General features: G+C 40.7%; 1 protein-coding gene across 1 annotated transcript in view; it reads right to left on the reverse strand.

The window, feature by feature from the left end:
- LOC148509420 (uncharacterized) overlaps positions 1–13,398 on the reverse strand; it is a 54,502-nt gene that overhangs the window by 8,833 nt on the left and 32,271 nt on the right. The window lies entirely within an intron of this gene.

Raw genomic sequence — 13,398 nt, forward strand, 5'->3', positions numbered from 1 at the left:
TTTTAAGCTGTACTTGATATGGGATACTGAATAGCGATGGTAAGCTGTATTTGATATGGGATACTGAATAGCGATGGTAAGCTGTATTTGATATGGGATACTGAATAGCGATGGTAAGCTGTACTTGATATGGGATACTGAATAGCGATGGTAAGCTGTATTTGATATGGGATACTGAATAGCGATGGTAAGCTGTACTTGATATGGGATACTGAATAGCGATGGTAAGCTGTACTTGGGATGGGATACTGAAAAGCGATGGTAAGCTGTACTTGATATGGGATACTGAATAGCGATGGTAAGCTGTTCTTGATATGAGTTACTGAATAGCGATGGTAAGCTGTACCTGATATGGGATACTGAATAGCGATGGTAAACTGTACCTGATATGGGATACTGAATAGCGATGGTAAGCTGCACCTGATATGGGATACTGAATAGTGATGGTAAGCTGTACCTGATATGGGATACTGAAAAGTGATGGTAAGCTGTATTTGATATGGGATACTGAATAGTGATGGTAAGCTGTACCTGATATGGGATACTGAATAGTGATGGTAAGCTGTACCTGATATGGAATACTGAATAGCGATGGTAAGCTGTATTTGATATGGGATACTGAATAGCGAGAATAACCTGCACTTGATATAAGACACTGAATAGTGATGGTAAGCTGTTCTTGATATGAGTTACTGAATAGCGATGGTAAGCTGTTCTTGATATGAGTTACTGAATAGCGATGGTAAGCTGTACCTGATATGGGATACTGAATAGTGATGGTAAGCTGTACCTGATATGGGATACTGAATAGCGATGGTAAGCTGTATTTGATATGGGATACTGAATAGTGATGGTAAGCTGTACCTGATATGGGATACTGAATAGCGATGGTAAACTGTACCTGATATGGGATACTGAATAGCGATGGTAAGCTGTACCTGATATGGGATACTGAATAGTGATGGTAAGCTGTACCTGATATGGGATACTGAATAGCGATGGTAAGCTGTACCTGATATGGGATACTGAATAGCGATGGTAAGCGGTACTTGATATGGGATACTGAATAGTGATGGTAAGCTGTACTTGATATGGGATACTGAATAGCGATGATAAGCTGTACTTGATATGGGATACTGAATAGCGATGGTAAGCTGTACTTGGGATGGGATACTGAAAAGCGATGGTAAGCTGTACTTGATATGGGATACTGAATAGCGATGGTAAGCTGTTCTTGATATGAGTTACTGAATAGTGATGGTAAGCTGTACCTGATATGGGATACTGAATAGCGATGGTAAACTGTACCTGATATGGGATACTGAATAGCGATGGTAAGCTGCACCTGATATGGGATACTGAATAGTGATGGTAAGCTGTACCTGATATGGGATACTGAAAAGTGATGGTAAGCTGTATTTGATATGGGATACTGAATAGTGATGGTAAGCTGTACCTGATATGGGATACTGAATAGTGATGGTAAGCTGTACCTGATATGGAATACTGAATAGCGATGGTAAGCTGTATTTGATATGGGATACTGAATAGCGAGAATAACCTGCACTTGATATAAGACACTGAATAGTGATGGTAAGCTGTTCTTGATATGAGTTACTGAATAGCGATGGTAAGCTGTTCTTGATATGAGTTACTGAATAGCGATGGTAAGCTGTACCTGATATGGGATACTGAATAGTGATGGTAAGCTGTACCTGATATGGGATACTGAATAGCGATGGTAAGCTGTATTTGATATGGGATACTGAATAGTGATGGTAAGCTGTACCTGATATGGGATACTGAATAGCGATGGTAAACTGTACCTGATATGGGATACTGAATAGCGATGGTAAGCTGTACCTGATATGGGATACTGAATAGTGATGGTAAGCTGTACCTGATATGGGATACTGAATAGCGATGGTAAGCTGTACCTGATATGGGATACTGAATAGCGATGGTAAGCGGTACTTGATATGGGATACTGAATAGTGATGGTAAGCTGTATTTGATATGGGATACTGAATAGCGATGGTAAGCTGTATTTGATATGGGATACTGAATAGTGATGGTAAGCTGTACCTGATATGGGATACTGAATAGCGATGGTAAGCTGTACTTGATATGGGATACTGAATAGCGATGGTAAGCTGTACTTGATATGGGATACTGAAGAGCGATGATAAGCTGTACTTGATAAGGAATACTGAATAGCGATGGTAAGATATACTTGAAATTGGATACTGAATAGTGATGGTAAGCTGTACCTGATATGGGATACTGAATAGCGATGGTAAGCTGTACTTGGGATGGGATACTGAATAGCGATGGTAAGCTGTTCTTGATATGAGTTACTGAATAGTGATGGTAAGCTGTACCTGATATGGGATACTGAATAGCGATGGTAAACTGTACCTGATATGGGATACTGAATAGCGATGGTAAGCTGTACCTGATATGGGATACTGAATAGTGATGGTAAGCTGTACCTGATATGGGATACTGAAAAGTGATGGTAAGCTGTATTTGATATGGGATACTGAATAGTGATGGTAAGCTGTGCTTGATATGGGATACTGAATAGCGAGAATAACCTGCACTTGATATAAGACACTGAATAGTGATGGTAAGCTGTACCTGATATGGGATACTGAATAGTGATGGTAAGCTGTACCTGATATGGGATACTGAATAGCGATGGTAAGCTGTACCTGATATGGGATACTGAATAGCGATGGTAAGCTGTACCTGATATGGGATACTGAACAGCGATGGTAAGCTGTACCTGATATGGGATACTGAATAGCGATGGTAAGCTGTATTTGATATGGGATACTGAATAGTGATGGTAAGCTGTACCTGATATGGGATACTGAATAGTGATGGTAAGCTGTACCTGATATGGGATACTGAATAGCGATGGTAAGCTGTATTTGATATGGGATACTGAATAGCGATGGTAAGCTGTATTTGATATGGGATACTGAATAGTGATGGTAAGCTGTACCTGATATGGGATACTGAATAGCGATGGTAAGCTGTATTTGATATGGGATACTGAATAGCGATGGTAAGCTGTACTTGATATGGGATACTGAATAGTGATGGTAAGCTGTACCTGATATGGGATACTGAATCGCGATGGTAAGCTGTATTTGATATGGGATACTGAATAGCGATGGTAAGCTGTACTTGATATGGGATACTGAATAGCGATGGTAAGCTGTACTTGATATGGGATACTGAATAGCGATGGTAAGCTGTACCTGATATGGGATACTGAATAGCGATGGTAAGCTGTACCTGATATGGGATACTGAATAGCGATGGTAAGCTGTACCTGATATGGGATACTGAATAGCGATGGTAAGCTGTATTTGATATGAGATACTGAATAGTGATGGTAAGCTGTACTTGATATGAGACGCTGAATAGCGATGGCAAGCTGTACTTGATATGGGATGCTGAATAGCGATGGTAAGCTGTACTTGATATGGGATACTGAATAGCGATGGTAAGCTGTACTTGAAATTGGATACTGAATAGCGATGGTAAGCTGTACATGAAATGGGATACTGAATAGCGATGGTAAGCTGTTCTTGATATGAGTTATTGAATAGTGATGGTAAGCTGTACATGAAATGGGATACTGAATAGCGATGGTAAGCTGTACTTGATATGGGATACTGAATAGCGATGGTAAGCTGTACTTGATATGGGATACTGAAGAGCGATGATAAGCTGTACTTGATAAGGAATACTGAATAGCGATGGTAAGCTGTACTTGAAATTGGATACTGAATAGTGATGGTAAGCTGTACCTGATATGGGATACTAAATAGCGATGATAAGCTGTACTTGATATGGGATACTGAATAGCGATGGTAAGCTGTACTTGGGATGGGATACTGAATAGCGATGGTAAGCTGTTCTTGATATGAGTTACTGAATAGTGATGGTAAGCTGTACCTGATATGGGATACTGAATAGCGATGGTAAACTGTACCTGATATGGGATACTGAATAGCGATGGTAAGCTGTACCTGATATGGGATACTGAATAGTGATGGTAAGCTGTACCTGATATGGGATACTGAAAAGTGATGGTAAGCGGTATTTGATATGGGATACTGAATAGTGATGGTAAGCTGTGCCTGATATGGGATACTGAATAGCGAGAATAACCTGCACTTGATATAAGACACTGAATAGTGATGGTAAGCTGTACCTGATATGGGATACTGAATAGCGATGGTAAGCTGTACCTGATATGGGATACTGAATAGCGATGGTAAGCTGTACCTGATATGGGATACTGAATAGCTATGGTAAGCTGTACCTGATATGGGATACTGAACAGCGATGGTAAGCTGTACCTGATATGGGATACTGAATAGCGATGGTAAGCTGTATTTGATATGGGATACTGAATAGTGATGGTAAGCTGTACCTGATATGGGATACTGAATAGCGATGGTAAGCTGTACCTGATATGGGATACTGAATAGCGATGGTAAGCTGTATTTGATATGGGATACTGAATAGCGATGGTAAGCTGTATTTGATATGGGATACTGAATAGTGATGGTAAGCTGTACCTGATATGGGATACTGAATAGCGATGGTAAGCTGTATTTGATATGGGATACTGAATAGCGATGGTAAGCTGTATTTGATATGGGATACTGAATAGCGATGGTAAGCTGTATTTGATATGGGATACTGAATAGCGATGGTAAGCTGTACCTGATATGGGATACTGAATAGCGATGGTAAGCTGTATTTGATATGGGATACTGAATAGCGATGTTAAGCTGTACTTGATATGGGGTACTGAATAGTGATGGTAAGCTGTACCTGATATGGGATACTGAATCGCGATGGTAAGCTGTATTTGATATGGGATACTGAATAGCGATGGTAAGCTGTACTTGATATGGGATACTGAATAGCGATGGTAAGCTGTACTTGATATGGGATACTGAATAGCGATGGTAAGCTGTACCTGATATGGGATACTGAATAGCGATGGTAAGCTGTACCTGATATGGGATACTGAATAGCGATGGTAAGCTGTACCTGATATGGGATACTGAATAGCGATGGTAAGCTGTATTTGATATGAGATACTGAATAGCGATGGTAAGCTGTACTTGATATGAGACGCTGAATAGCGATGGCAAGCTGTACTTGATATGGGATGCTGAATAGCTATGGTAAGCTGTACATGAAATGGGATACTGAATTGCGATGGTAAGCTGTACTTGAAATTGGATACTGAATAGCGATGGTAAGCTGTACTTGAAATTGGATACTGAATAGTGATGGTAAGCTGTTCTTGATATGAGTTACTGAATAGTGATGGTAAGCTGTACTTGATATGGGATACTGAAGAGCGATGATAAGCTGTACTTGATAAGGAATACTGAATAGCGATGGTAAGCTGTACTTGAAATTGGATACTGAATAGTGATGGTAAGCTGTACCTGATATGGGATACTGAATAGCGATGATAAGCTGTACTTGATATGGGATACTGAATAGCGATGGTAAGCTGTACTTGGGATGGGATACTGAATAGCGATGGTAAGCTGTTCTTGATATGAGTTACTGAATAGTGATGGTAAGCTGTACCTGATATGGGATACTGAATAGCGATGGTAAACTGTACCTGATATGGGATACTGAATAGCGATGGTAAGCTGTACCTGATATGGGATACTGAATAGTGATGGTAAGCTGTACCTGATATGGGATACTGAAAAGTGATGGTAAGCTGTATTTGATATGGGATACTGAATAGTGATGGTAAGCTGTGCCTGATATGGGATACTGAATAGCGAGAATAACCTGCACTTGATATAAGACACTGAATAGTGATGGTAAGCTGTACCTGATATGGGATACTGAATAGCGATGGTAAGCTGTATTTGATATGGGATACTGAATAGCGATGGTAAGCTGTACTTGATATGGGATACTGAATAGTGATGGTAAGCTGTACCTGATATGGGATACTGAATAGCGATGGTAAGCTGTATTTGATATGGGATACTGAATAGCGATGGTAAGCTGTACTTGATATGGGATACTGAATAGCGATGGTAAGCTGTACTTGATATGGGATACTGAATAGCGATGGTAAGCTGTACCTGATATGGGATACTGAATAGCGATGGTAAGCTGTACCTGATATGGGATACTGAATAGCGATGGTAAGCTGTACCTGATATGGGATACTGAATAGCGATGGTAAGCTGTATTTGATATGAGATACTGAATAGTGATGGTAAGCTGTACTTGATATGAGACGCTGAATAGCGATGGCAAGCTGTACTTGATATGGGATGCTGAATAGCGATGGTAAGCTGTACTTGATATGGGATACTGAATAGCGATGGTAAGCTGTACTTGAAATTGGATACTGAATAGCGATGGTAAGCTGTACATGAAATGGGATACTGAATAGCGATGGTAAGCTGTTCTTGATATGAGTTATTGAATAGTGATGGTAAGCTGTACATGAAATGGGATACTGAATAGCGATGGTAAGCTGTACTTGATATGGGATACTGAATAGCGATGGTAAGCTGTACTTGATATGGGATACTGAAGAGCGATGATAAGCTGTACTTGATAAGGAATACTGAATAGCGATGGTAAGCTGTACTTGAAATTGGATACTGAATAGTGATGGTAAGCTGTACCTGATATGGGATACTAAATAGCGATGATAAGCTGTACTTGATATGGGATACTGAACAGCGATGGTAAGCTGTACTTGGGATGGGATACTGAATAGCGATGGTAAGCTGTTCTTGATATGAGTTACTGAATAGTGATGGTAAGCTGTACCTGATATGGGATACTGAATAGCGATGGTAAACTGTACCTGATATGGGATACTGAATAGCGATGGTAAGCTGTACCTGATATGGGATACTGAATAGTGATGGTAAGCTGTACCTGATATGGGATACTGAAAAGTGATGGTAAGCTGTATTTGATATGGGATACTGAATAGTGATGGTAAGCTGTGCCTGATATGGGATACTGAATAGCGAGAATAACCTGCACTTGATATAAGACACTGAATAGTGATGGTAAGCTGTACCTGATATGGGATACTGAATAGTGATGGTAAGCTGTACCTGATATGGGATACTGAATAGCGATGGTAAGCTGTACCTGATATGGGATACTGAATAGCTATGGTAAGCTGTACCTGATATGGGATACTGAACAGCGATGGTAAGCTGTACCTGATATGGGATACTGAATAGCGATGGTAAGCTGTATTTGATATGGGATACTGAATAGTGATGGTAAGCTGTACCTGATATGGGATACTGAATAGCGATGGTAAGCTGTACCTGATATGGGATACTGAATAGCGATGGTAAGCTGTATTTGATATGGGATACTGAATAGCGATGGTAAGCTGTATTTGATATGGGATACTGAATAGTGATGGTAAGCTGTACCTGATATGGGATACTGAATAGCGATGGTAAGCTGTATTTGATATGGGATACTGAATAGCGATGGTAAGCTGTATTTGATATGGGATACTGAATAGCGATGGTAAGCTGTATTTGATATGGGATACTGAATAGCGATGGTAAGCTGTACCTGATATGGGATACTGAATAGCGATGGTAAGCTGTATTTGATATGGGATACTGAATAGCGATGTTAAGCTGTACTAGATATGGGGTACTGAATAGTGATGGTAAGCTGTACCTGATATGGGATACTGAATCGCTATGGTAAGCTGTATTTGATATGGGATACTGAATAGCGATGGTAAGCTGTACTTGATATGGGATACTGAATAGCGATGGTAAGCTGTACTTGATATGGGATACTGAATAGCGATGGTAAGCTGTACCTGATATGGGATACTGAATAGCGATGGTAAGCTGTACCTGATATGGGATACTGAATAGCGATGGTAAGCTGTACCTGATATGGGATACTGAATAGCGATGGTAAGCTGTATTTGATATGAGATACTGAATAGCGATGGTAAGCTGTACTTGATATGAGACGCTGAATAGCGATGGCAAGCTGTACTTGATATGGGATGCTGAATAGCTATGGTAAGCTGTACATGAAATGGGATACTGAATTGCGATGGTAAGCTGTACTTGAAATTGGATACTGAATAGCGATGGTAAGCTGTACTTGAAATTGGATACTGAATAGTGATGGTAAGCTGTTCTTGATATGAGTTACTGAATAGTGATGGTAAGCTGTACTTGATATGGGATACTGAAGAGCGATGATAAGCTGTACTTGATAAGGAATACTGAATAGCGATGGTAAGCTGTACTTGAAATTGGATACTGAATAGTGATGGTAAGCTGTACCTGATATGGGATACTGAATAGCGATGATAAGCTGTACTTGATATGGGATACTGAATAGCGATGGTAAGCTGTACTTGGGATGGGATACTGAATAGCGATGGTAAGCTGTTCTTGATATGAGTTACTGAATAGTGATGGTAAGCTGTACCTGATATGGGATACTGAATAGCGATGGTAAACTGTACCTGATATGGGATACTGAATAGCGATGGTAAGCTGTACCTGATATGGGATACTGAATAGTGATGGTAAGCTGTACCTGATATGGGATACTGAAAAGTGATGGTAAGCTGTATTTGATATGGGATACTGAATAGTGATGGTAAGCTGTGCCTGATATGGGATACTGAATAGCGAGAATAACCTGCACTTGATATAAGACACTGAATAGTGATGGTAAGCTGTACCTGATATGGGATACTGAATAGTGATGGTAAGCTGTACCTGATATGGGATACTGAATAGCGATGGTAAGCTGTACCTGATATGGGATACTGAACAGCGATGGTAAGCTGTACCTGATATGGGATACTGAATAGCGATGGTAAGCTGTATTTGATATGGGATACTGAATAGCGATGGTAAGCTGTACCTGATATGGGATACTGAATAGTGATGGTAAGCTGTACCTGATATGGGATACTGAATAGCGATGGTAAGCTGTATTTGATATGGGATACTGAATAGCGATGGTAAGCTGTATTTGATATGGGATACTGAATAGTGATGGTAAGCTGTACCTGATATGGGATACTGAATAGCGATGGTAAGCTGTATATGATATGGGATACTGAATAGCGATGGTAAGCTGTACTTGATATGGGATACTGAATAGTGATGGTAAGCTGTACCTGATATGGGATACTGAATCGCGATGGTAAGCTGTATTTGATATGGGATACTGAATAGCGATGGTAAGCTGTACTTGATATGGGATACTGAATAGCGATGGTAAGCTGTACTTGATATGGGATACTGAATAGCGATGGTAAGCTGTACCTGATATGGGATACTGAATAGCGATGGTAAGCTGTACTTGATATGGGATACTGAATAGCGATGGTAAGCTGTTCTTGATATGAGTTACTGAATAGTGATGGTAAGCTGTACTTGATATGAGATGCTGAATAGCGATGGTAAGCTGTACTTGATATGGGATACTGAATAGCGATGGTAAGCTGTACTTGAAATTGGATACTGAATAGCGATGGTAAGCTGTACTTGAAATTGGATACTGAATAGTGATGGTAAGCTGTTCTTGATATGAGTTACTGAATAGTGATGGTAAGCTGTACCTGATATGGGATACTGAAAAGTGATGGTAAGCTGTACCTGATATGGGATACTGAATAGCGATGGTAAGCTGTACCTGATATGGGATACTGAATAGCGATGGTAAGCTGTACCTGATATGGGATACTGAACAGCGATGGTAAGCTGTACCTGATATGGGATACTGAATAGCGATGGTAAGCTGTATTTGATATGGGATACTGAATAGCGATGGTAAGCTGTACCTGATATGGGATACTGAATAGTGATGGTAAGCTGTACCTGATATGGGATACTGAATAGCGATGGTAAGCTGTATTTGATATGGGATACTGAATAGCGATGGTAAGCTGTATTTGATATGGGATACTGAATAGTGATGGTAAGCTGTACCTGATATGGGATACTGAATAGCGATGGTAAGCTGTATTTGATATGGGATACTGAATAGCGATGGTAAGCTGTACTTGATATGGGATACTGAATAGTGATGGTAAGCTGTACCTGATATGGGATACTGAATCGCGATGGTAAGCTGTATTTGATATGGGATACTGAATAGCGATGGTAAGCTGTACTTGATATGGGATACTGAATAGCGATGGTAAGCTGTACTTGATATGGGATACTGAATAGCGATGGTAAGCTGTACCTGATATGGGATACTGAATAGCGATGGTAAGCTGTACTTGATATGGGATACTGAATAGCGATGGTAAGCTGTTCTTGATATGAGTTACTGAATAGTGATGGTAAGCTGTACTTGATATGAGACGCTGAATAGCGATGGCAAGCTGTACTTGATATGGGATGCTGAATAGCGATGGTAAGCTGTACTTGATATGGGATACTGAATAGCGATGGTAAGCTGTACTTGAAATTGGATACTGAATAGCGATGGTAAGCTGTACTTGAAATTGGATACTGAATAGTGATGGTAAGCTGTTCTTGATATGAGTTACTGAATAGTGATGGTAAGCTGTACCTGATATGGGATACTGAAAAGTGATGGTAAGCTGTACCTGATATGGGATACTGAATAGCGATGGTAAGCTGTATTTGATATGGGATACTGAATAGTGATGGTAAGCTGTATTTGATATGGGATACTGAATAGTGATGGTAAGCTGTATTTGATATGGGATACTGAATAGTGATGGTAAGCTGTACCTGATATGGGATACTGAATAGCGATGGTAAGCTGTATTTGATATGGGATACTGAATAGCGATGGTAAGCTGTATTTGATATGGGATACTGAATAGTGATGGTAAGCTGTTCCTGATATGGGATACTGAATAGCGATGGTAAGCTGTGTTTGATATGGGATACTGAATAGCGATGGTAAGCTGTACTTGATATGGGATACTGAATAGTGATGGTAAGCTGTACTTGATATGGGATACTGAATAGTGATGGTAAGCTGTACTTGATATGGGATACTGAATAGTGATGGTAAGCAGTACTTGATATGGGATACTGAATAGTGATGGTAAGCTGTACATGAAATGGGATACTGAATAGCGATGGTAAGCTGTACTCATTGTTGGACTGGGCCATGAATGGCCCATCGAGGAATGCAGTGTTAGGGGAACATGCTTAAAGGGTGCGGTCAGCCACCACAGATGCTTGGCTAACCAATGGGCAAATCTTGGTGTAGTTTGTATAGAGAGGAACCAATCCCCCATGCTGATCAGTCTTCCTGGTCACTGACCATCAAATAGAGTAACAATCTATAATTTGAAGTCTGGAACCTGACACCTAGAGAAGGGGGTGGGCCCACAGGCAGTGGGGCCCACCGGGGATTTCCCCTGTACCCCTGTGGGCCAGTCCAACTCTGGCTGTACTTGATATGAAACACTGAATTGCAACAATAGCCAGTACCTGATATGGGATATTGAATAGTGATGGTAAGCTGTACTTGATATGAAATTGCAACAATAGCCAGTACCTGATATGGGATATTGAATAGCGATGGTAAGCTGTACCTGATATGAGATGCTGAATAGCGATGGTAAGCTGTACTTGATATGGGATACTGAATAGCGATGGTAAACTGTACCAGATATGGGATACTGAATAGCGATGGTAAGCTGTACTTGATATGGGATACTGAATAGCGATGGTAAGCTGTACTTGATATGGGATACTGAATAGCGATGTTAAGCTGTACTTGATATGGGATACTGAATAGCGATGATAAGCTGTACTTGATATGGGATACTGAATAGCGATGGTAAGCTGTACTTGATAGCGATGGTAAGCTGTACTTGATATGAAACACAGAATTGCAACAATAGCCAGTACCTGATATGAGATGCTGAATAGTGATGGTAAGCTACACTTGATATGAACACTGAATAGTGGTAATAACCAGTACTTGATGTGAGAGGCTGAATAGTGGTAATAAATAACCAGTACTTGATGTGAGATGGTGAATAGTGGTAATAACCAGTACTTGATGTGAGAGGCTGAATAGTGGTAATAAATAACCAGTACTTGATGTGAGATGCTGAATAGTGGTAATAAATAACCAGTACTTGATGTGAGATGCTGAATAGTGGTAATAAATAACCAGTACTTGATGTGAGATGCTGAATAGTGGTAATAATAATCAGTACTTGATGTGAGATGCTGAATAGTGGTAATAAATAACCAGTACTTGATGTGAGATGCTGAATAGTGGTAATAATAACCAGTACTTGATGTGAGATGCTGAATAGTGGTAATAAATAACCAGTACTTGATGTGAGATGCTGAATAGTGGTAATAAATAACCAGTAGTTGATGTGAGATGCTGAATAGTGGTAATAAATAACCAGTACTTGATGTGAGATGCTGAATAGTGGTAATAAATAACCAGTACTTGATGTGAGAGGCTGAATAGTGGTAATAAATAACCAGTACTTGATGTGAGATGCTGAATAGTGGTAATAAATAACCAGTACTTGATGTGAGATGCTGAATAGTGGTAATAAATAACCAGTACTTGATGTGAGATGCTGAATAGTGGTAATAAATAACCAGTACTTGATGTGAGAGGCTGAATAGTGGTAATAACCAGTACTTGATGTGAGACGCTAAATAGCAGTAAAAACAGCATACATGAGAGAGTACATAGGAAAGGTACACTGCGGAGCCTGGGACGCAGACACAGTAGAAAACCACCATAGGAGCAAAGTTGTACAGGCAAATTCCTGCTGCAGGAAGTGCCTTAATAAAGATGAATAAACGGGAGATGTTATGGGTGCAGGGATAAAATACCAAAATAAACTACCGTATATACTCGAGTATAAGCCGAGTTTTTCAGCACATTTTTTGTGCTGAAAAAGCCCCCCCTCGGCTTATACTCGAGTGATGCTCCAGGACCACAATGAAAAGTACCTGCTTGAGGTGGCCGGCGGTAGCAGTGTGAGATATCCCCGAGGTGCGCTGCCCTGTCTGATTCCTCTGCGCTGGTGACCTGCTCTGCTCTGCGCGGCTTTCCCCCTGCCCGGCGCTGTCAATGAGGGGTGGACAGCTTTCCATAGCACAGCGCTATGCAAAGCCGTCCGCAAAGCTGCTCATCTGCTGGTAATACCAGCAGATGAACGGCTTTCCCGGCGATGATGCGGGAGCGCGCAACACCGCTCATCGCCGGGGCCGTACACACTGGGCGGCTTTGAGCTGAAAGCCGCTCAAAACACCAAGCTTGAGTGGCTTTCAGCTCAGTCGCCCAGTGTGTACGGGCCTTAACCCTGGCACTGCGCAC

The sequence above is a fragment of the Taudactylus pleione genome, unplaced genomic scaffold (assembly GCF_031769625.1).
Source record: "Taudactylus pleione unplaced genomic scaffold, aTauple2 ptg000327l, whole genome shotgun sequence".
In the NCBI taxonomy this organism is placed as follows: Eukaryota; Metazoa; Chordata; class Amphibia; order Anura; family Myobatrachidae; genus Taudactylus; species Taudactylus pleione.